Source organism: Chelonia mydas, chromosome 7 (assembly GCF_015237465.2).
Source record: "Chelonia mydas isolate rCheMyd1 chromosome 7, rCheMyd1.pri.v2, whole genome shotgun sequence".
Taxonomy (NCBI): domain Eukaryota; kingdom Metazoa; phylum Chordata; order Testudines; family Cheloniidae; genus Chelonia; species Chelonia mydas.
Window position 1 is genome coordinate 107,204,297 of NC_057853.1, and position 23,196 is coordinate 107,227,492.

Genomic DNA, 23,196 nt, shown 5'->3' on the forward strand with positions numbered 1-23,196 from the left:
CTGAATGTGCATTTGGCCGATTTTTGTAAACATCAGCAGGATTTCAGAATCATTTGGATGCCAGTGTCATCAGTGCTGTCTGCATGACTGTGACTTGCTGTGCTCTTCACAGTCTTTGTGAAGCCAGAGGTGAGCCATTTCCCCCCTGAATAGACCTATGACACCCCAGGGGCCCTGAATTGGTACGCTCAGCCATCCTACTACTGCTGGAGATGGATGCACCTGGACAACAAAAGTCAGAGATGCGTTGTGCTCTCACAATGTGGACTTGCACAGCCCAATGGAAGAGGGGGGAATAATACCTTTTATGAATGTGTTTGGGGATAGGGGGCTTGATTGCCATGCAGTTTACGTGTGAATGACATGCTGAATTATGAAACTTGGGGTGGGGATGTTTAACAGTGTGGATTCAGATAAGGAAGTGACTGAAGTGTGGACTGCTGTACCTAACTGCATAGAGGAATGGTGTTTGCTTACTAATTTCTAGTTGTTCCTGGTGATGCGTTTGCCTTTATTATTTCAAATACAGATTGTATGATGAGATGCAGTGATGGCGCTGATCTTTGACATACAAAGCTTTATTTATAAACAGCACAATACTCACCTGTTGCCAGACAGGCCTGCTGCCATTACCACACCAAAACACCACTTACAACAGAACCTTTCCAAAACAAAAACGCAGGAACAAGTGTAAACCGTGAAACCCAGTACACGACACAGTCCCTACCGTTGCATGTCCCCTAGCTCCCTTTCCCTGTTTTCTGGGCACATGGTGCCAATGGAGGAGGATGGAGGCAACCACAGGGAAGGAGGGGGGGAGGGCCAAGATGGAGGAGTGCATGAGGCTCTGGTGTCCTGCCTAGCCCCTCCTGGGCCCCGATTGCATGGGCCACCCAGAAACTGTTTCTGGACTGAGGGTACATTGCAGGAGACACAGGCTGTGATGGGGGAGAGGCAGCAGGAGCCAGTACTTTTGCAGCCCTGGTTGAGATGAGCCACTCAGTTCTCTCTGCTGAGCTCCGTCCTGTTCCAGGAACTGCAAAGCCAGGACCTGCTCCCGCACTGAAACCCTGTCCTCAAACTGTGCAGCCAGGCTTGCCTTTCCTCTTGCCTGTTGGCATGCCTTTGCTCCAGCCACAAGTCCCTCTGTTTTGGGTACTGGACCCACTTGGTGTCCCTATCCAGAACTTCAACCACAAGGTTCATCATGGAAACACTTCCTCTTGACATAGTCCATGAAGGTCCATTGGCCCAGGCTTGTACTACTATGGACAAGTTGTGGAGGTACAGCATCCAGTAGCGGTCGAGGGGCCGTGAACAGGATGTGACACACAAGGTTATTGTCTTACACAGCTCAGTGCAGGAGCACAAAAATAATTATTGTGGAATGTCAAGGACATAAAAAGTTGTTTTACAAAACTGAACTTCAGTATATTGTGACAGGGAGGCTTCAGTCCACAGAAGTTCCCTGGACACAGCCTGGTTAATTGCACTGAAATAAGTGCAGAGACAGTTGTAAATTATAAATTCAAGGCTCCTTTTTTAGTTTTCTAAAAATTTTCAGAAATACTTTGGGCGGGGGGGGGGAAGCAAAAAAAAAAAGAAAAGAAAAGAAAAGCAATCAGTAGCCTTTTATCAAAGCTTTTTCTATCATTTCAGGCCTTTCACCTTTTGCACAGCATAACTGTTCTTGTGGCGTCCAACTGGCAAAGGGAGATGTTGTTTCGGACTGATGGTGGGCAACCTGCAGGATATACAGCCCAATTATTAAAAAGTTTAGTGACTGAGTAGCACATCTATGAGTTGAGAGGGGCTGGGGAGCTAATGAGGTGGACCTGGAAAATACGTCCTTCCCCAAAATGTGAATACCTATCTGGAGTTCCTGTTTCAGAAAAAGTTTACAGCTATCAGCAGCTGGGATTGGGTCAGAATTTATGAGGGAATCAACAGGATGCTGCATTAGCTTCTACATGGCTTACCTTGTCCTGGCTGCATGCAATCACGCAAAACTTCACAGCCGGCACGTTTCTGGATTAAAAACTCAAAATACCCATCATACTTGGGACAAATGATCTTGTCACCTATGGACTGCCGAAATGGACTAGATTTGTAAATGGAACACATTTCTCTCCCCCCCCACCTCTCGAGTTCACTGTTTCCAGGTTGTTGACAGACCGTGGAGTGGTTGCAGAACAGCAAACTTAAAGGCATGGCAATGGAAGGTTGTTATTTCTAAGAAACAGGAATGGCTCTAGCAAAAATCTGCATCTTTCCAGTAAAAATTCACTTTAAAGCGCTTATTTACTGTTTGTATTTGCCAGTCCCCATTTTGAACAACATATGGTGGGTGGGAAGGAGGGACACCAAGGCGCTAGGATACAATCCACCATCAGCAGATACATACTGCTAGCTGGAGCGTCTCACCACTTTTGCATTGGTTCGTAGAGTGGAAATCACCGCCATTACAGTATTATCAAAGTTTATAACGGATCCATAAACTTACTGGGCTCAGGGGCGGCTTCTGTGTCTGCTGCAGGCTCTGCAGGGCGCTGTTCTTCCAGCGGGGCATCAAACAGCTTCTCTGAGTGTGGACCCAGAACGTGCTGCTGCTGCCCCTGTTCCAAAGCCTGCTCTGAAACCAGTTTCAGCAACCTAGTGATTTCATGGTCCTCCCTCGCTGCTGGCTCCCGTCAGTGCCCATGTTGGATTCTGAAGCCAATAGGGCACCATCCTGGCTGACCAGGTCATCATGCACCTCCGTTGGCTCCGTGCTGGGCACAGCGCCCAACATCCCGTAAAACGCCTCATAAAATGGGCACAACGTGGGTGACTTGCCGGAGTCTGTTTTCTGCTTCCCAGTTTTTCCGGTACTAGCTCTTGAGCAACTTAATCCACATCCTGCACTGGTTACCGGTCTGGTAAATTGGGAGTGTTGTCAGTTTCTTTGCTGGGATGCACGGTCATGCCTGGTACTCTTTCTGAAGTCCACGGTTTTGCTGGCCTCGCACGAGAGATTCACCAAAATCTGGCTGGGCTCCCATGACCGTGAAGCAGCGGGCTTTGCAAAAGGCTTGTTCGGGTCAGCCGCCATTGCAAGCACAGAAGGCACACTGATGGTGTGTTTGCAGAAGACAATGGCAGGGTTAACGTGGACTCACTGAGAGGCTGCTGATGCTGAGGGGGTTCAATTTTGTTTTCATTGAAGTCCATTGGAGATTCTTGGGAATAGAGAGAACAAAGGAAGTTGGCCTATGGGATTGTGGGATACTTTTGGCAGCCTTCCAGGATCTAAGTCAACTGGAGCTGCATCTACACCGCAGAGCAATAGGGCTTGAACCCTGTGTCATGGTTTGACTCAGGCTCCAACCTTCCTGCATGGTCCTGGGACCAAGCCATGGATTAGTATGATTTGTGTGTAGATGGAAAGGGGGGAGGGTTAGGCTTGAGGTTGAGCCTGGGATTACACTGCAGCATACCCTAAGTGAAGTTCTGTAGTATGCTTTGATCTACCCTGCTTTGAAACAGGAGTAGATGAAACATGCTAGGGAAACTTTAGTGCATGGCAGCAGGGTCCACACAGAACTTAGGGTATGTCTACACTGGAAAAAAAACACAAAAATACAGGCAGCAGCAAGTCTCAGAGCCTGGATCAACTGAGTAGGGTTTGCAGGGCTCACGCTATGGGGTTAAAATGTCAGTGTAGACGTTTGGGCTCAGGCTCGAACAGAAACTCCGAAACCCAGTGAGAAGGATGGGCCTCAGAGCCCGGGCTCCAGCCCAAGCCCAAATGCCTACACTGCTATATTTAGCAGTATATACGTAGCTCGAACCCAAGTCGGTTGACCTGAGCTCGGAACTCGCTGTCGCCTTTTTGTGTGTGCAGTATAGATGTATCCTTAGTGTATAGCAGGCTAGTGCGGGTGGATTTACACCTCAGCTTGCTGTGAACGAAGTGTTCATGTAGACAAACCCTAAATGACTTGCCCAAGGTCCCACAGGAAGTCTGTGGCAGAGCAGGGACTTCAACCCAGCTCTCCTGAGTTTGAGGGAAGCACCCTACACACTGGGCCATCCTTCCTTTTCTTGGATCTACGCTGAAGCTCTAATTTCATTTGTAGGGTGATGTCCAAGTCTGTTGTGCAGAGAAGACTGAGATATCTCAAGATTAGGATTATAAACCGCATTGGAGGACTGAATAGAAGCAGAGAATGGATTGTGCTTTAACAAATTCTTAATGAAACCCAGATATGTTTTAAAAGGACACAGCAAAAGTGCTGACGTACGTTATTGAAAATGACAGGCAAGGCAATGGATTTAGGTCTAAATATGTGATCTTTCTCAGTACTAAGGTCTCTGTTTTAAGGAAAGGCTAGAAGGAGGGGAGGAGAGAGAGAGATTGGAACAGTCTGGGGGAAACTGGCATTAAGATGGGTGATTATAAAAAAAACACAATAGCCTGCAGACAGTAATCAGCAGACTGGGGAGGAATCCAAGAGCATCTGCTGAAGACCAGAGGGGCTAAAATTCAGTAACTGGAGACATTTATGGTGTCTGATGAAAGAATTAGGTGATTCCTTTGATTTTCTTGCCCAAAGGGGTATGAAGCGGCTGACCACTGACTTTAGGGAGAGATGGTCTTGTGCAAGGAGTACTGGATTGGCCTCTCTTTGGTGGCTACTGCAGGCCATTTTGGTAAATTCCATGGGCCATAGAGCTGTTAGAGCCTGATCCAAAGTCCACAGAAATTAAAGGAAAGACTCCCTCAGACTTCCCACGTGGGCTTTGGTTCAGATCCTTAGCTTGGAAAGTACTCACTATGGAGTTTGATCCTACAACGTACTGCATGTTTTGGCTTGATCTGGCAAAGCCCCTAGGCACACGTTGAAGCCATTGAAGGCAATGGACTACTGAGAGACTTAAAGTTAAGCACTTGCTTAAGTAATTGTCTGTTGAGTGTCAGGGCTCAGCAGGTTCAATTCCCTACTGATGTAATACAAAACCATGCTGGATCAATTGTTTCTACCAAATGTAAGGTTAAAATGCATTACGAACAAACAAACCCCTCCCACACCAAACAAATTGGACCTCACCACTTAATCTCTGGCCAAATGCAGTGGAAATAGCTCAGATACTTTCAGTTCATTGGCATGTACACACAATTCACAGGGTGAAGCCCCTGGGTATACAAGAAAATAAGGAGCTCGAGTTTGAAAGTGTCTGTCGAAAAATCTCTCTGAGGAGGTCAGTTCACCCTTTTGGAACCCCTGGTATTTCTCAGGTTTCAGAGTAGCAGCCGCATTAGTCTGTATTCGCAAAAAGAAAGGAGGACTTGTGGCACCTTAGAGACTAACCAATTTATTTGAGCATAAGCTTTCGTGAGCTACAGCTCACTTCATCGGATGCATGCAGTGGAAAATACAGTGGGGAGATTTAGATGATATGATATAAATCTCCCCGCTGTATATGACATAAATCTCCCCACTGTATTTTCCACTGCATGCATCCGATGAAGTGAGCTGTAGCTCACGAAAGCTTATGCTCAAATAAATTTGTTAGTTTCTAGGGTGCCACAAGTACTCCCTTTCTTTTTGGTATTTCTCAGTTTCCCTGCTGACACGACACTGCTAGCGAATGTGAAGGTGTAATACAGGCTGTGCCTGTCCAATTCACTCACCGTCAGGCTGTCCTTTAGGGAAATAGGTCAACATGAAATGCTCGTAAGACTAGTAGTCAGTGCTGGGTGACATGGCACTTTTTCAGGTGATAGACTTACTTCACAAACTAGATAGGGCGGGACAGTGCTGGTAGGCACAGCTCTGAGCAAGGAAGGAGCCTAACCATGCCTCAGAGACCCCCTCTGGTGTACAATGCCCCCCATGCTGCCCAATGCTCCCAAAGGATGGTGGTTTGCTGCTCTGGGCTAACTCAGCTGTGCTGGCCAGCATGCCTGGGGCTGTGTGGAGCCAAGGCTGCCCCCATTCCCTATCCCACCCACCTGTTCCACATGGAGTAGTGATCATGAAGCACCTTTTGCTCCTCTTCACCTAGGGCTAAAGCCCAGGTAGCCTGTGCAGGGCTTACTGTCTCTTATGGCCCTGCATGGGGAGGAAATCCATGTCACAAACCAGCCCTACATGTTTCCCTAATACAGCTGCTGTATTTGTCGTAGAGACGGCTTGTTCCTCTCCAGTTGCGTCAGGCAAACAAGTGCTGTTTGTCGGAATGGTGGAGGGTATTGAAATAAACTCATCAGCTAATTCCTATTTACAGTATGATGTGCTGTAATATATTTCCCACCATAACTCTAAATCCCAACTGTTGCTCCCAGGCATTGAAATCTAGAGCAGCAGGTCTCCCCAGTCTAGGGTATTTATTTGTTTTATAGGCATCGGTATGATATTCACCTCCGTACTATCTGAACACCTCATCGTACCCACGTGAGGCAGAAGAGTATTATCTCCATTTTACAAATGGGGAAACTGAGCACAGAGTCATGAGTAAGTGATTTGCCAATGATCAGGCAGTAAGACTGTGGCAGAGTCAAGAATACAGCCCAGATTGGATCCCCTGTCTTGCACCTTAATCACAAGACTGTCCTACTTCTTTAAAGAAAAAATTATTTGAAATCCCATCAGATAACTGTTTGTAACTCATTGCATTGGTCTTCTAGTTCACAGGCCTCCTGCATAAAATAATCACACAATCCAATTTAAATGCCAATCCAATTTTCAAGAGTTGTGTTTGTTCACTGGAAAGTGGAATGTTGGCTTAGAAAAACTCCGCTTTCATTGGGAGCCGTCTGAAATTGGATAATCTCATTGGGATGAATACAGAAACTGTTCTCGTGGAAGCAGCCAAAATCTGGTGCTAGAGAGAGATGTTTTGATAGGACATATGCCTTATGTCTTTTGTACAGCAAAGCCTGATCCTGCACTTGTTGAAGTCGATGGCAAAGCTCCCATGCACTGCAATGATGCAGGATCAGGCTGAAAGCTTGGAGAGATTGGGCAAGCAAGTCCACCAGAGAACTGAGATGGATAAATAAGCAACCATTATCAGCTCATGGATAACAAACCCCTCTGGAAATGTGAAATGAATAACCCTAGGCATCTTTAATGCAGGCACATGGTACTTGCGGGGGCTGGGGTTCAGATGCTCTCAACAGGGTTAGAGGTGTAATAGTGAGATGAGGGTGAAATAGCCCTTGGGAAATGTCCTCCATTGTGTTTGTTCAATAGCAGGTAAGCAATACCCATGTTTTAATCTCCATCTGTCATTCCTTGCATTAGAGCATCACTGTTTCTTTCTGTTGCATTCTTCTGACTCACTTTTCAAGACCCATAGTGGTAGACTATATTGGGCCCAGTTTTTCACTGCCTTGAATCTTGTGTGGTCATTTGCCTCTGGGGAACAGGGAGCATCTTCCCATTAGGTGTGTGTACAGCACCGAGCACAATGGGGCCTGATCCCTGACTAGGACCGGCCATGACACAAATAACAATCAACGATCATCATTTACACCTGCATAAAGTAGGTGCAAGGAGGATGTATGATTCTAGCAGTCTGATTTGGTAGTACTGTACTCTTCACCCACTCCATTTGCCCAAGTGTAAATAACGACACAAGCTGTAAAGCAGTGGAGAATTGGCCCCAGGGCATAATGGGTCTAACTGTGTTCTCAGGTACATAGTTGCAGCACTCGTTAACTTGGAGTTGTATCCATGTCTCTGAGGGCAGAATTAGGCCCAATTCATTTAAAATCAGTCCAGTTCCATTGAAGTCAATAGGAGTCTTTCTGTTCACTTCAGCGGGCTTTGGATCAGACTGTTAGTGGTTATCAGACACATGACCTAAACAGTATTTAGTCACACTCTGCCTACCCGATGCTAATATCTGGCGGTGTGTCTTGGAGGTTCTGTTTGTTTGATATATGTCAATATACATGGAGTTGATCAGTAAGTGGTGGAGAAGAATAGATCATACAGATCATTCAATGCCTGAGGTGCAGGGTTGTAATTAAGTTTGGGGTGCAGGGGAAAGGCAGCTCAAGTGTGAAAAGAACCCTTCTTAAAAATGAGCATTTTGCTAAATTGATTTTGTTCCTCTGATTCACTGATATTGCGCAAGCTTTCAGCCACCCTGGAGTAGCTCGTTGTTCACTCATCTTTTCCCCTATTAATAAATATGCCCAAGCACTTAAATGGAATAACGTGCCATGTGAAAAAACACCACAACTTCATATCCCCTATGGGGGAAAAAATATATGTACAGGGAAACAGTCAGACCTGCACATTTTGTTTATGGAAATAGATTACTGTGTTTCTTAGGGCTTTACTCTGTGTTACAAGGGTAACTTTATTTCTCCTCTTGTTCTGGGTATGCATTCATTTTTTTTTTTTAAAAAAAGGAGTACTTGTGGCACCTTAGAGACTAACCAATTTATCTGAGCATAAGCTTTCGTGAGCTACAGCTCACTTCATCGGAAAGCTTATGCTCAAATAAATTGGTTAGTCTCTAAGGTGCCACAAGTACTCCTTTTCTTTTTGCGAATACAGACTAACACGGCTGTTACTCTGAAACCATTCATTTTTTAGTGAATCTTTCCTTTTTCAACCAGTTCATCCATAAAGTACTTTTTTTTTTTTAGTCAAAGCCAATACCGTTTTCAGAGGAGTTTTTACATCAATGGGGAAGATGCTGTCAGAATTGGAACCATTCAGATCCCTTCATGAACTGCAAAATAAGGAACAAACTCTTAGCGGGGGCAGAAAATGGCTTTGAGTTAAAAAATAGGAATGCAGCACAACATAAAGATATATGTGCTGGGTGTATGGAAAGAGCTTATCTTGAATCTTTATTTCCTTAAGTGAGCTTACCTTCTAATCTTGGAATGGTTTCTGAATGCCTACAATTACATCAGCAATTTGAGTGTATGTGAAGGTACCTGACTCCCCCACTATATCCCCCAGCAATTGCATAGCCTGCAATGTCAGAAAATGTTATTTCAGTTGGAAAAAAATCTCATTGTGACTGTAAGATTCCCCTCTAAATTTGAATGAGTTATTACAGCAGGTTTTCACCTGCGCTGATAACAGGTCTCCAGGGGAGCATTCTCCTCTGAGCTGCTCCGTAGAGGTCATGTTTTATACTAATATTAGATTATGGTAATAATGTCGCACTCGAGGGGGAGTTTTTCTCTCAAAGTGTGTTTCATTTTGAGGCATTTGGGTGTGAATTGCAGTGGGCATCTCAGCTGCAATCTGTCCTGGACAGGGAGCGTGTATTACCCCAGTGACTGCAACTCCTCTGAACCCAGTGCCTAGTGCTCTGCTGACTCGAGGGGAACGAGTCCTATCCTATCCACTCTCCATATCCTTTGGAGAGGCTAGCATTGTCCTTCACCTCTCCCAGGCCTGGTAATCAGGAGGCACAAGCACTGGCAATTCGGATGGCACCTCCCCAAAGGAAGGGAGGGGGCCGTTTTGCCTTCTTCCACAACCTTCTGCCTACCCACTCAGAAAAAGGTCCAGGAAGTGTACTACTACACAGCAGACCAGGGACGGTTCAGCTGGGAGTTTGAGCATAAACACGCCCCCAGCTCTGTTATGAGGAGCTAGCTATCTCCCCATTTGCTCCTTTAAAGGGAACAGCAAACAACTCTGAAAGGAGTCGAGTGTATTTTTATGCACTAGCTGCCCCACTTACTCTTCCTATGTGGGGCAATCAGCATATCCGTAATTGTAAACGAACCCAGCGGGATTTTTTTTGTAAGAGGTGTGTTCATTATTTTATATTTGGAAGGTCATAAAAGTAACATTTGGCAAAAACAAGCTAGTTGTAGTCATATTATAGCAGCCCCCTGTGGGCCTTCTCCAAGATCAGGGCCCCGTTGGGCTCAGCACTGCACAGATACATAGTCTCTGTCTCAACAAGCTTACAGTCTAAAGAGAAAAAGACCAGCAGAGGTGTAACAGGGCGAGGTGCCCCAGGAATAGGAAGTGAAAATTTTGTTTTGTGTGGTCTTTAATGTGGGATTTGGAGTTTTATTTGGTGTTTATGTTCCTAAGCCCAGACCCCAAAGAGGAGTATTTTTTTGGCCCCCAAAAGTCTGCAGGGAGTTAATTTGAGAAACCAAGAGGGGAAACTGAAGTGAGGAGCTGCTTGCAGGCCTGCCTGAGGCCACCAGGGGGTGCAAGGAGGTGGCAATGTGTTCACCAGGGGAGAGAGAGGCCCAGAGGAGTGGCAGGTCTAAGGCTATATAACAGAGTCTCCTGAGTTCCAGTCCAGAGCACTAGACCATACTGCCTCTCAGCACACATAATAAGAAGGAAGGTTCCCTTACCTCCTACCTACTGGCAAGATCCATGCTCCAGTAGGACTCCAGTGGTATTTGTGGTTTCTCAGGATCATCACAGCAGAGCAGAATTTGTGGCCAGGATAGCTGAAATGAAGGGGAAACAAATCAATGTGAAATGAGTGGTGAACTAAAAGAGCAACCTTCCCAGTCTCTTGGGCATAATTTTTTTTTTTAGCTTGTTCACTAAAAAGCACCTGAAGCTCATATTTCAGTTATAAGTCTCCATCTCTACTCCCATTTAAATGTGCAAACTAGAAAATTATCCAGAAGTTGAAACTGAGAAACAAGTATAAAGGCTTAACTGTGGAACCCCTGTACTTCTAAAGCCAGCAGGTCAGAAGTGGAGGTGAGGTTCATATGTTAGTACACTGAGCAATGATGAGGGGGAAAAAATTCTTTGCAAGTCTATGTCTCCTTTCACTGGAGGGTCTCAAAGGACTTTAATTAGGCCTCACAACACCCTCATCAAGTAGGTATCATGTTACCATAGGGGAGGGTTAAGGGCTCTATCCTGCCAAGGGCTGAGAACCCTGGCCACATCAAACAAAACATTTAAGTATATGCTTAACTTTAAGCCGGGGACACTGAAGTCAACAGAACTACTCATGTGCTTAAATCTTAGCAATTGCTTAAGTGTTTCGATTAATCAGGCCAGAGTGCTCAGCATTTTGCAGGATTGAGCTCAAAGTGAGGCATAGAAGGATTAAAGCCAACAGTTTCAAACATGAAACTTACAATGAAGCACTTAATCCCCAGTCCTGCAAATAATTAAGCACATGGGTAATTACTGAGTTCATACCAGGCGTCAGTTTCATTGATTTCAACTGGGCCTCTCAGATGCCTAAAGTTACTCAGGTTGGTGTGTGACTATTTTCAGAATTGAGGCCCCATGTTGTCAGACTCGGGGGGGAGGTCTGTCTTTTTACTGAACCAAGGGGCTGTGATCCCTGACAGCAGCCCTGAGGCACTACTGTAACAACATGCCCATACTGAAGCATGTTAATAAGTAATCTGATTTTAAAGATGCTGAGCTCCTGCAGCTCCCAATGGAAAACCTGTCCTGTGATGATGATGACTTTTTTTTTTTTTTTTTTTGCCAAAAGCAGAGATTGACATACATTCCTTTTCAAACAATGTTGCAAAATACTGGCTGATAACTGGACAGGAAAATCTGTAGCATCATGTCCTTCCAGGCTATTCCCCCCCCCCCCACACATTTGAAAGATCAAACTACAGCTCCTAACTCTAAACCGACAAAGACAAATCTGAGCTGTGATTGATTTTGTTTTGAAGAACTCACTGGAGCAACAATTTACCTCTGTTTCTTTCTCTTGATACAGTATGTGTTGATTTTTTTATTTCCTTGGAAAAAGCGAGGCTGTCCTTTTCTGCTGGCAAAGCCCCAAATCTTGATTTTCTTTTTGTTTCCCTGATAGCTGATTTGATGGCCATGGTTCCAAAACTCATGGCTTCAAAAAAAAAAAAAAAGGTGAAATGAACAGCGCACACCCAGGAGAGCCTCCTGCCATTACATGAAGCAGCTGTTAATGATGCCTTTGATAATGTGCCATACTGAAGGGACTGCTACATGATTTCTTTTCTGTATCCAGACGGCAGTGTTTTTATCCTGATTGTATTTGCCCTCAGGGGGGTTACAATAGCATGTTTTCAAACAGAGCCACCATGAAGCACCTTGTGTCACAAACAAGGCTCATTAGCATAGCCCAGCAATTAAATCAAGCTCGGCCTGCCGGCCTGAGATAAAGAACTCCCAATTTATGGCCCAGTTGACTTTTGCTGGGTTGAATTGGCTGACAGCTTGGAGTGGTGACGTTTTGTCTCCTGAGTACAGCTGTTCACAAGGGTGATCTTTCAGAATGTGACTTTTCCCTGGACTAACCAAGGGTATTAACGCTAACTAATTATAGGGAAAAGCCAAGGGCTATGGTTTTCTAAATGTGGGAACATCACAAGCCCCAAACAGCTGGGATGTGCTAGTGCTTTCCTCTCCTTGAAAACAACAGCCCTGCTGGAGTATGGCTACCCATCTGGCAGGCTCTTCTAGTTCACATCATAAATGCAAATGATATTTATCTCGTTTATTTTCACTAGAATTTAATGAAGGTTAAAAAGAACTGGATATACATAGCTATAGATGTGTGCGTATTGCTCTCCCAACAGCACATATGTATTATAACATTTTACTAATGATGTTATAGTTATAGTGGAGGTCATGCTTCCATTTAAGACTCTGATTTTCAGTGTCTTTATGAAAATTACTCTTTGGGATGAAATTTTTATGTTTCCTCTCAGCCCAGTGGCAAATGGGTGTGTTTGCTTGTAAGTCGGGTTCTGATTCTTTCATCTGATTTGAGATCTGAGCATGACAGATGCATGGATTTTTTTTTGTTTTGTTTTGTTTTGGTTTGGGTTTTTTGGCTGAAAGCTGACATGGTCAATTGTTAATCCAAAAATCATAACACCCTGTAGTCACAAAAATAAACAGTAATGGGAAAGAAGTGGGGTAGTTCAGAATGTCACCTTAACTCAGGTAATCTTCATACACAATAGAAGATATGGATGTCCCCGTGACACTGCAATGAAAAACTAAAATACAAAACAATGTGTGCCCCTTAGTCGATGGAAAAAATCATTCCAGCCAGGAACTTATAAAAGTGTAAAATCCCCAACAACACTCAGTTGACAGCTCCTTTTGCAGTATCAGTGACTGGCTGCTAAATGGGCATGTCTGCTCTCCCTGTCTTGCTTCATCCAGGGACGAGAACTGACTCTTCTGAAAGCCAGTGACTCTCAGTAAAGGAAAAATACAGAATGGATTTCTTCTGACTAGGAGAACTAAACTTCAGATTGCAATCCCATGATCCTTTGTTCATTTTTGAATAAACAGGATCCTGGGATCAGTGTCTCCCTCCTGTCTAAAAATGTATACTGACAAATCTGTGAATAGCAGGAGTGTCACTAACATCCTTTTTGTAACAGCTGTGCAAACCTGTTACATCCAGTACCCTCAGGGCCCACACGAGAAATGGGATTAGAGATATGCTTAACTTTACTACAGTGAGTAGTGCAATTGAAGGCAAGGGAAATACTTATAGTAGTAAATTACACGTGTATAAATTTGTGTAACACCAACAGTGCTGGGTTACAAATCAGGAGGAGCAGGAATCAAACCTGGGACCTCTGGATCTTAAAGCATAAGCCTCTGAACCTAGCATGTTAAATAATACTGTAATAGGCTCATCAACCTATACACGTGGCCCAGCCCCTACTAAACAGGGGACAAAGTGCCACAATGAGTGTGTGTGAGTTACATCTGCAGGATCAGGGCCTCCTGTGTGTATGGGCTCCACTCCATCAGAAGGGCAGCTGTATCTGCAGTAAAGAAGAAGGTGCCAACCCTGCAGTTGACTCTACTTGGGCAGATCTTTGCACTTGCACAGAGTCCCATTAATGTCAATGAGTTTCTGTGTAGGCAGAGGGCTCTGTCCATGTGCAGTCCATTTCAGGATCAGGGTCTAAGCGATGCAGCATCACTACAGCCTGGCTCAATGACAGGAGCTTTAAAAATACATTCCTGAAGCACCTTTGATGAGGGTGAGCTTGATACAGGGAATCTGAACCCTTGGCACTAGGGATTCTCTGGCTCTCGGCAAATACCAATTTCAAGGGACTAACGATGGCCTAGATGTAGAGATCTGTGTCATTATTCCCTGAAATCAATTGGAATAATCTGTTAAAATGACAGGAAATCTATTTTTATCTAAGTTACCAGGGAAGGAATTTCAGGTACAACTGTGGGCATTTAATGTGTATAAAGTATTTTACCATAAATACTACATGATATAAAATTAAATATCTCTCACCTTTACAGGTCCTCTTCTGGTTTACTCACAGCCTCCATCCTCCTGCTACCCTTTCCCCCATCAGTTTTAAAATTAGGACTTCAGGACAGCCACAGACTTCAGTAAGGTACCAGCTTCTAACTTTCCTTTGCAATTAAAAAGCATAATTTGAATTTTACAGTGCTGGCATTACAACATGGTATCATACAAAGCATCTGGACTTAGGCAACAACGCAGTGAGTTAAGGAGAGAACTTTGTCCCTCAAGTGTCTTGCTTTTTGTGCATATAACCCAAACTCTTTGCAATATATTATATATAATATAAGGCCCTGATCCTGCAAGCACCTTAGATGCTTAACATTGAAGGGTTTGCAGGATTGGGGCTTAAGTGCGACTGTATATACAACATACATACATGTGCGTACATTATGTAAATTATAGAACAGAACTGATACTGATGCCTAGATTCATAGATTTTAAAACCAGAAGGGACCGTTATGATCTCCTGTATATCACAGGCCACAGAACTTCACCCTGATTACTGTGGTTTCATATATCTCAGTACAACTGCTTGTGCAAGAGTGTAATTCCTAGCGCTGTGTCAGACTTCTGTAACTGGGACGGGATGTACCATCCATCTCGGTCTCCTAGAACCCTGGCCACTAGGGCAACGAAGACTCAAAAATCCCTGAGCTTGTTGGCAAGAGTTAAGAGTCTGGCAGGAAAGCATTTGGGTCTGGTAGATTGAGGTACCTGGAGGTCATTGGACTACTAGGCACAGCTGGTATATACTATGCATACATCACGCAGGAGGTGAAAGCTATGGAGTGTATCGATTGAAGATGACTCAGACCATGGAACAGGAGTGACAGTTATAGAGTTTAAAGCCAGAAGGGGCCACCAGATCATCTAGTCCGGGGGGGGGAGAGGTCTCAAAGTTAATTGCACCACGACCCCTTTCTGACAACAAAAATTACTACATGACCCCAGGAAGGGGGACCAAAGCCTGAACTTGTCTGAGCCCCACCGTTCTGGGGGGGCCTAAAGCCCAAGCGCCATTGCCTCAGGCGGGGGGGGGCGCGCAAAGCCGAGCCCAAGGGCTTCAGTCCCAGGTGGCACCACCCAGGGCTGAAGACCTTGGGTTCAGGCCACAGCAAGTCTAACACCAACCCTGACGACCCCATTAAAATGGGGTCGTGACCCACAGTGTGAGAACCACTGATCTAGTCTGACCTTCTGTATATCACAGGCCACCAATACCACCCAGCAACTGAATGTAGACCAAAATATTACAGCCCACGGGAGACTAGACTATCATGTGCCACAGGCAGAGACTAGGAGGAACCAAGGTGCATGAGTGCCTGTGGGCCCTGCAATAACAGGGAAATGAGTGAGATACACCAATGTAATCTTGGCAAGTGACCTGCACCCACATGCTACAGAGGAAGGTGAAAACCCCCAAGGCCACTGCCAATCTGACCTGGGGGGGAAATTCCTTCCCGACCCCAGGGTGATCAGTTGGCCCTGAGCATATGAGCAATAACCAGCCAGCCAAAATCCTGAGAGAGAGAGTGTTTGGTCCCACCTCAGAGCCCTGGCTCTCCCCAACCAATGTCCCATCTCCCACTGCAGCCATGCCTGATGCTTCAGAGCAAGGTCTCTAGTTTATGATTGTTTGTTCCTTGGCAGAGGAGGCCTTCTGTTATGAGAGTGCTGTCTATCTGTAAGTAGTCAGTGTTGGTAGATGGTGCTCAAGAATATGTAGCTTAGTTCCTAGATTGTGTAGGAGCAGTAAAATGTGGTATTGTGCATGTCAAGTGGTTTCCTTTGGGTAGATCTTCACATCAGCTCCTAACCGCTTCCTTTTGGAAAGGAGTGTGTTTCCTCCAGAGAAGAGAGGAGGGTTAGTGAGTGCCAGCTTTGAGGCAGTAATTCAACTCAAAGCCAGGTGAAACTTGCCTGGCTTATAGTTTTGTTGTGAAACAAATCTTGCTGCAAACTTTACTTGGTTTTGTGAACCTGGGCTAAACAAATAGCCCCTGAGGTGACTTATGGCCTGAAGAAAGAAACATGAGAAACTCTGTGATTGGTTTTGAACACTGCCAGTCTGAAACTGAATAAAGGGTTGCACAAAGTCCATCATATCTTCTGACAGTCCCGCTCCTTAGCTACCAGATGGTGTTAATTCTCCTAAAGGCACCATAAATGCTAGTTAATTTGAGACTGACTTACTGTGGAATGTTACTGGTTCCATAGTAGTGGTGAATTGTTACTTGCCTGCATATAAATAGGGAAATGCACTTTTGTGAGCTGTTTCCTCATTAACAGGAGGAAAATCCCTGAAATTAATATTCTTCTGTTTCAGAGCAAGTAGATGATTATTCAAACAACTCCAGACAAATTTTTAGATTACTTTCTTTCAGTCTCTTCCCCCGATTCATGCTCAGTTTCCTCTTTCCCATTTTCATTCCCACCTTTCAGTGGTTTGAAGTGAGGTCCTTCACACAGCTTGGCGGCATTTCTCTGTTTGGGTGTAATGTGATAACATTTGAACATCACATCTGATCAATTCCAGCATTTCAGGGACTGTTCTAGACAGCAAGGAACACAATCCTATTGACCTGGATGAAAATCAGAATGTCAGGAGTGGGAAATGGGGGCATATGGAATCACTGGCATCTGGTTAGCAGACTCAGCAACTTCAGTCTGGTCTGTACTTGTCTGTAGATCAAAGAACCAGTTGATGGCAGCCATGAATGCCTTCCAACCTAACAACATCCCCATCTCAGCTCTGCCTATTGTCCCAAAATAGTTTAAAATGTCAGCACCCTGAATGACTTCTCCCAGGCAGAAAGAAGAGATATAATAATGGAGGTGCAGGGGTAAGTGGGGGCACACAGTCCCTGGCATCACCGGGAATGGGGGCCACCCAGAGCCTCTGCCGTAAAGAGGTGGTATGTGGGGTTTCAGGGAGTCCCTACATTGCAAGGGGGGGGGCGCACAGAAAGCTTTTGTTGGGGTGGGAATGCAGGGATGCATTGTGTGCAATGACCTTGGCCTGCAGAAGCTATGAAGTGTGTGATGATCCCCTCCCCCTCACCTTGATTATAATGATTCTGAAAACATCCCTATTGTAACTTCACTGACTTCAGTCACCTAAGACTGCCCGTGCCCAATCTGTCTAAGATAATCAGAACTAGGCAACTTGCTCAAGTATGAAAATACAGTTTTAGACCATTTGTTTCTCCCATTGATCTTAGAGGCTATTGAGGCTGAGAGAGAGGAACAAAGCAAACGTCACCTCTCTCTACTAGAAAAATAGATTAAAATCACTTAGATACAGGTCAGACCTAAGCCTTGAGAGGGGAAAATAGTGGTGTATGTCTGAGGATGAGACCTAGGAAGAAGAAACCACCTAAAGGGTGATGGTGGTAAGGATTTGAGAAGGCCACAAATTTAGTACCAGATTCTGGTATCCTTACTCATAATCCTGGGTAGTGCCTCACTCTGCAAGCAGTCCCATTGATGTCAAGGTTACTATTTGCAGAGTAAACCCAATGGGTTTACTCACTTTGAGTTGTAAATCAGAATTTGGGCCTTAGACTGATGAGTTAGTAGGGATGAACCATGGTTAGTCTTGGGGCATATGTACACGATGGATGGAACAGTGGCAGGGCTGCAGCTAGGTGGCTGTAGTGTAGATGCTTCCTACATTGATGGAAGGGGTTTTTCCATTGATTTAGGTAATCCACCTCCCTAAGTTGCAGTAGCTAGGTTGATGGAAGAATTCTTCCATCGACCTAGCCACATCTGCACCGGGGGTTAGGCTGGTGTAATTACAGGTCTCTCAAGGGTGTGAATTTTTCACACCCTTGAGAGACATAGCTAGGTCAATCTAAATTTTAAGCGTAGACCAGGGCTCAGTCTTTCTCTTTAACATGAATGTGACTTGGAGTGTTTCTACTAGCACAGATAGTGCCTCAAGTTCTGCCAATTAAGCATGTGAAATAGTTAAATAGAAAAAAAAAGCTTAGTATTATTTAAGATACTTACCTGAAAATCGCTATGTAGATATGGTCCTGTTCTGCTCTTACTCACACGGTTGTATATCAGGTGTAACTCCACTGAAGTAAATAGAGTTAGATTAGTGTAAAAGAGATCAGTATTGGGCCTTAATCTATGCGGTCACTATCTGTGAAAGGCTTGTACAGACTGATCAAGGAGGAATAATATTTTGTGCTAATAGTTAAAATTATGCTGAAGTACCCAGGGTCAGTAGCAGTATTTGCAAATTGCCTAGCAGTTTGTTTTTCCCAGGAACAGAGAAAGCTTGTTGCAATGTAGAGAGGCAAAAAGAATAGGAGAAAAAAAAACTTCTCCTTTTCCATAGTTACATTGCTGAAAGCTTGAACCTTTCCTACAATGCCTGATTATAAGAGCTGCCAAAAGCAAAGCATTCACTTGCTTGTGACTTACAGCTGGAAGTGTGCATTGAAGCTGTGAAATTTCTGCAGAGCCATGAAGTTCAGGGGAAGGTGTACATACTCGGTGTATAACCATGCTAGCAGAATACAGAAAAGACAGACCGTTATGAAGGAGCTCTCAAACAGAGAGGGAAAATGGAGAAGTTACTGATGTGCCCACAAAATGCACAAGAACGATCAGTTCAGGAGCATAACTATGCTACTGTGTTTTCCTCTCAGCAAGAGCACACTGATGAGGGGACTGCTTCTTGAGAGGCTTCTTTCGGTTGTGCCAATAAATAACCCAAGCTTCAATCAAAAGCCCTTGATTCAGGCTTGACTCGGCATGTACATGAACTGTTTTCTCAGATCAGCTTCAACTGGTATTTGGTGTTGTGCATGCTTGGCATTCTTAGTTACTGCTTTAGTGATCAGTGAAATTGCTGTCTACAATCCTGCTTTGTAACTTTCACAGGATGTTCTTATCAGGAGAACATTTCTGGCATGCACTGCCTGGTATAGGACCTCTCTGCATGATCAGTGTGGGAATCAGGTGAATGAACATTGCTCACAAAATCACATTATATGCAGAAAATTCAATTATGTGAATTGTGCTCGCAACCAAAGGTTCTGACCAGGATTAGATTCCCAATTTTGTGTGTGTGTGTGTGTATGTGTGTAAAGTGTGGCCCCCATTATAACAGTAACTGCGTGCCTCTATCTTTAATGTACAAATTCTTGGATATCCCTGTGGGGTAGGGAAGTGTGATTATCCCTGTTTTACAGATGGGATCCTGAGGGACAGAAGCGGGGGTGTAACTACAACTGAAAGCCAAATATCCATCTGAGCCTAAAAACTCTTTTCTTTGTCTTACTTCTCATATGTCCTTGGACAAGTAAAGTTTGTGGCAAACGGGGATCTGAACTGAAGTCTCCTAAATCCTACACTAGCGCTTTAACCACTGACCTTGGTCCTTTAGTGCTAGACAACCACTGAAGACAACAATCCCTGCCCCAAAGAGCTTGCAATTCAAATAGACAAAGCCTGACAAAGGGTAGTGAGGCAAACACCATCCCTTATTTGTATTTAGAGTAGTGATCAGGGTGATGGCGAGCACATGCCATGCTAGTCCCAGTAATAACTTGTATAGTCCAGATTTCAGTGTCGAGATGTGCGTGCTGCATTGTAACAACACCGATTCCCAGGTAGCGTTGCCTGACTCTGGCTTGAGTTGCCCCTGACTCAACAAGGGCTTTCTGCTTTCATTCTACAGAGACAAATGCTACAAGAGTTAACCAAGAGCAAGATAGTGACCCATACAAGCAAAAGGGGCTCCACAGAATCCACAGATTAATTTTTTCCTTCATTCCACCCCCAATGAAGTGTGACTACTTCCAATGCAGCTTTATCGATGGGGGAAAAAGCTGCAGCAAAGCCAGAAGAAAAAACGCTATCAGGCTGGATAATGAGGTAACCACCGCAGAGCTAAAGTTAACCTATGAGAAGAATTCTTAGACTCAGACATAACAGGGGGCAGGGGGAGAGGCTTTCTAAAGGTTTTGCTTTGCACCCTCCTCCCACCCCCCTAAATATTGAATAGCTGCATTTTCCAATGAATATTTGACTTTCAGTTGTGGCTACACCCCTCACAATTTTGCTCAAGTGGCATATATAGACATGGCAGATTGCCAGTGCATTTTTTGGCTTTGAAGGTGACTGCTACCAGCCGAAGAGAAAGTAGCTGTATAATAATCCTCTGTGCTTTGAGTCTGTGCCTTTCATCCAAGGTCTCAAAGTACTCTGCAAGGACTTTGATGTACAACCTGGCTTTGCACCTCTTTAAAATGGATTCCCACCTAGACAATGCAAGGAACTTTCAGCAGGGCCGAAGGCAGCCCATGTGACCCATATTTCTTACTCCACTGGGAGCTCTGCTGTGTGCTCAGCTTCTCTGAGAGAGGCAGGGAGTGGAAAGAATCCTATTGCTGCAGCCGTAGAGTCCATGTGGAGCTGTTCTCTCAGCAGGGCTTTCCGGCAAAATCCAGTTTGTTTTTCTCAGTATATTTGGAAGAGGGGGCGGAGACTGCTGGTTTCAGCTCTGTCTTGGGCAATTTGTATACATGGCTGCTGAGGGGCGTCTCCAGAGCACAGCTTCTGGAATGCCTCTCCTTCCCCTTGCTGCAAAATGCGGTCTGGTTTATAGGATGGAGGTGTGGGGAGCTCAGTTCCCTTGTGTTGAGACTGTAGAGCATTTTAGATGACAAGCCTGCAGATGTAGAGGAAGATAAAGAAAAGAGATTTTAGTGCAGCATCTTTATGCAGACCTCTTTCTCTGCTCCATTTTACTCCCCTTTCCAACTCCTCCCCGGCTGTGATGATTGTCATCCCATTGTTTGGAATCGGAGGGGGGAGAATGACAACTGTTTGTTCGGTGTCTCAAAGAGAGATGATCTTCAATCCCAGTTACAGGTTTTTCTTTCAGGCCTTTGCCAGGGAAGTCAATGCTGACGCTGGCAAACTGCTATCAATGCGAAATCCAGTGACTGTGATTAAACACAAAAGACATGGATTTCTCTCCTTATCTGCAAGGTAGGACACCTACGATAGTAGTTCTCAGTTAGATGAACTTGGCTGGAAGGAGAAAGGATGATCGTGTGGTGAAGGGACTGGACTGAGACTCATGATAATCTTGGGCAAATCACTTAATCTAGCTATAACAACGAGGAGTCCTTGTGGCACCTTAGAGACTAACATTTATTTGGGCATAAGCTTTTGTGGGTTTTAACCCACTTCATCAGATGCATGGAGTGGAAAATACAGTAGAGAGGTATAAATACACAGCATATGAAAAGATGGGAGTTGCCTTACCAAGTGGGGGGGAGGGGGGTCAGTGCTAACGAGCCAATTCAAGCAAGGTGGAAGTGGGCTATTCTCAACAGTTGACAAGAATGGGGAAAAATCACTTTTGTAGTGCTAATGAGTTCAATGCAATCTAGGTTGCCCATTTCAAACAGTTCACAAAAAGGTGTGAGTAACAGCAGGGGGGAAAAACTAACTTTTTAGAATAGCCCACTACCACCTTAATTGATCTGGCTCATTAGCACTAACACCCCCCCCACCACTTGGTAAGGCAACTCCGATCTTTTCATATGCTGTGTATTTGTACCTCTCTGCTGTATTTTCCACTCCATGCATCTGATGAAGTGGGTTTTAGCCCACAAAAAGCTTATGCCCAAATAAATTTGTTAGTCTCTAAGGTGCCACAAGGACTCCCCTTTGTTTTTGCTGATACAGACTAACACAGCTACCACTCTGAAACCTTAATCTAGCTGTGTGTCAGTTTCCCCATTTGTTAATGGAGCTATACTTCCTTTGTCAGTCTTATCTATTTAGACTGCAAGCTCTTGGGGCAAGGATTCTCACCATGTGTCTAGCACAGTGGGGTCCTGACCTTAGTGGAGGCCTCCTGGTGCTACTGTAATATAAATAACTGAAATATTATGTAAATGTATAATAAATTTGGGGTTTGGATCTCGTCCCTCACTCCCAAATCTCCACTTACTCTTTCGATAAATATTTTTACACATAAAACACTCAACCATGTACACTAAACAATCAGATAGTATATTGTAGAAAATGCCGTAATTTCAAACATTGCAGTAAAATGCTCTAACATACTTAATTTTCATTAGAAACAAATCATCTGAAGGAATTTCTTAAGCATTTGAGAATAATTGAAAAGATCATCAGATGCTAAATGAGGGGAGAAACTTCCTGTCTTCTGCTGGCAGTGTTTAAATGTGGCACAGCCTTGTAAATTGCATGTTGGACAGAAAGAGTAATGGGTCAAATTTTCAAAAGTTCCTGTCTGTGAAACAATGGTGGAATGCTCTGCACTAAAAGACAGGCCATAGTCTGGCCTGAAGGCACCAGAAGCTGAGGAGGCATACATGCACTGGAATAGGGGCAGGGCTGGTTACGGGTGGATAGTGAGGGAAATGCCTGGTTCAAAGTGCTTGTGGCAGGGGGTACAAGAGACAGACTCACTATTAGTCTGAGCAAGTTCTCCTGATCATGCTGGTAAAAACAGGAGAGGTACCACTTCCTCCCTTTCTTGGCTGAACTATAATAAGCAAAGATACCTTGTGTACTCTACCTCTGCCAGCCAGAACAGAATCAAAGGCACCCTATCTGCTGGCTTATTGCTGGAATAAGTTCTGCACTTGCGTTAACATGTTTCCATTAGAGCTGTGTGGAGGCTGGGAATGTTTTGTGAAGAATGGTCTCAAGTTGCAGTGGGGGTGGCCTAAGTTGGATATTAGGAAACACTATTTCACTAGGAGGGTGGTGAAGCACTGGAATGGGTTACCTAGGGAGGTGGTAGAATCTCCATCCTTAAAAAGTTTTTTAAGGCCCGGCTTGACAAAGCCCTGGCTGGGATGATTTAGTTGGGGTTGGTCCTGCTTTGAGCAAGGGGTTGGACTAGATCAATGGTTTTTAAAGTTTGGGTTG

At 44.6% G+C, this 23,196-nt stretch overlaps 1 long non-coding RNA gene across 1 annotated transcript; it reads right to left on the minus strand.

The window, feature by feature from the left end:
* Positions 1-337: 337 nt before the first annotated feature.
* Positions 338-10,847, minus strand: LOC122466748. Its single transcript, XR_006292509.1, has 3 exons — positions 10,660-10,847; positions 10,343-10,441; positions 338-3,218 (listed from the first exon to the last, which is right to left on the minus strand). It is a non-coding gene; the product is annotated as an uncharacterized LOC122466748 (long non-coding RNA).
* Between the last annotated feature and the right edge of the window lie 12,349 nt (positions 10,848-23,196).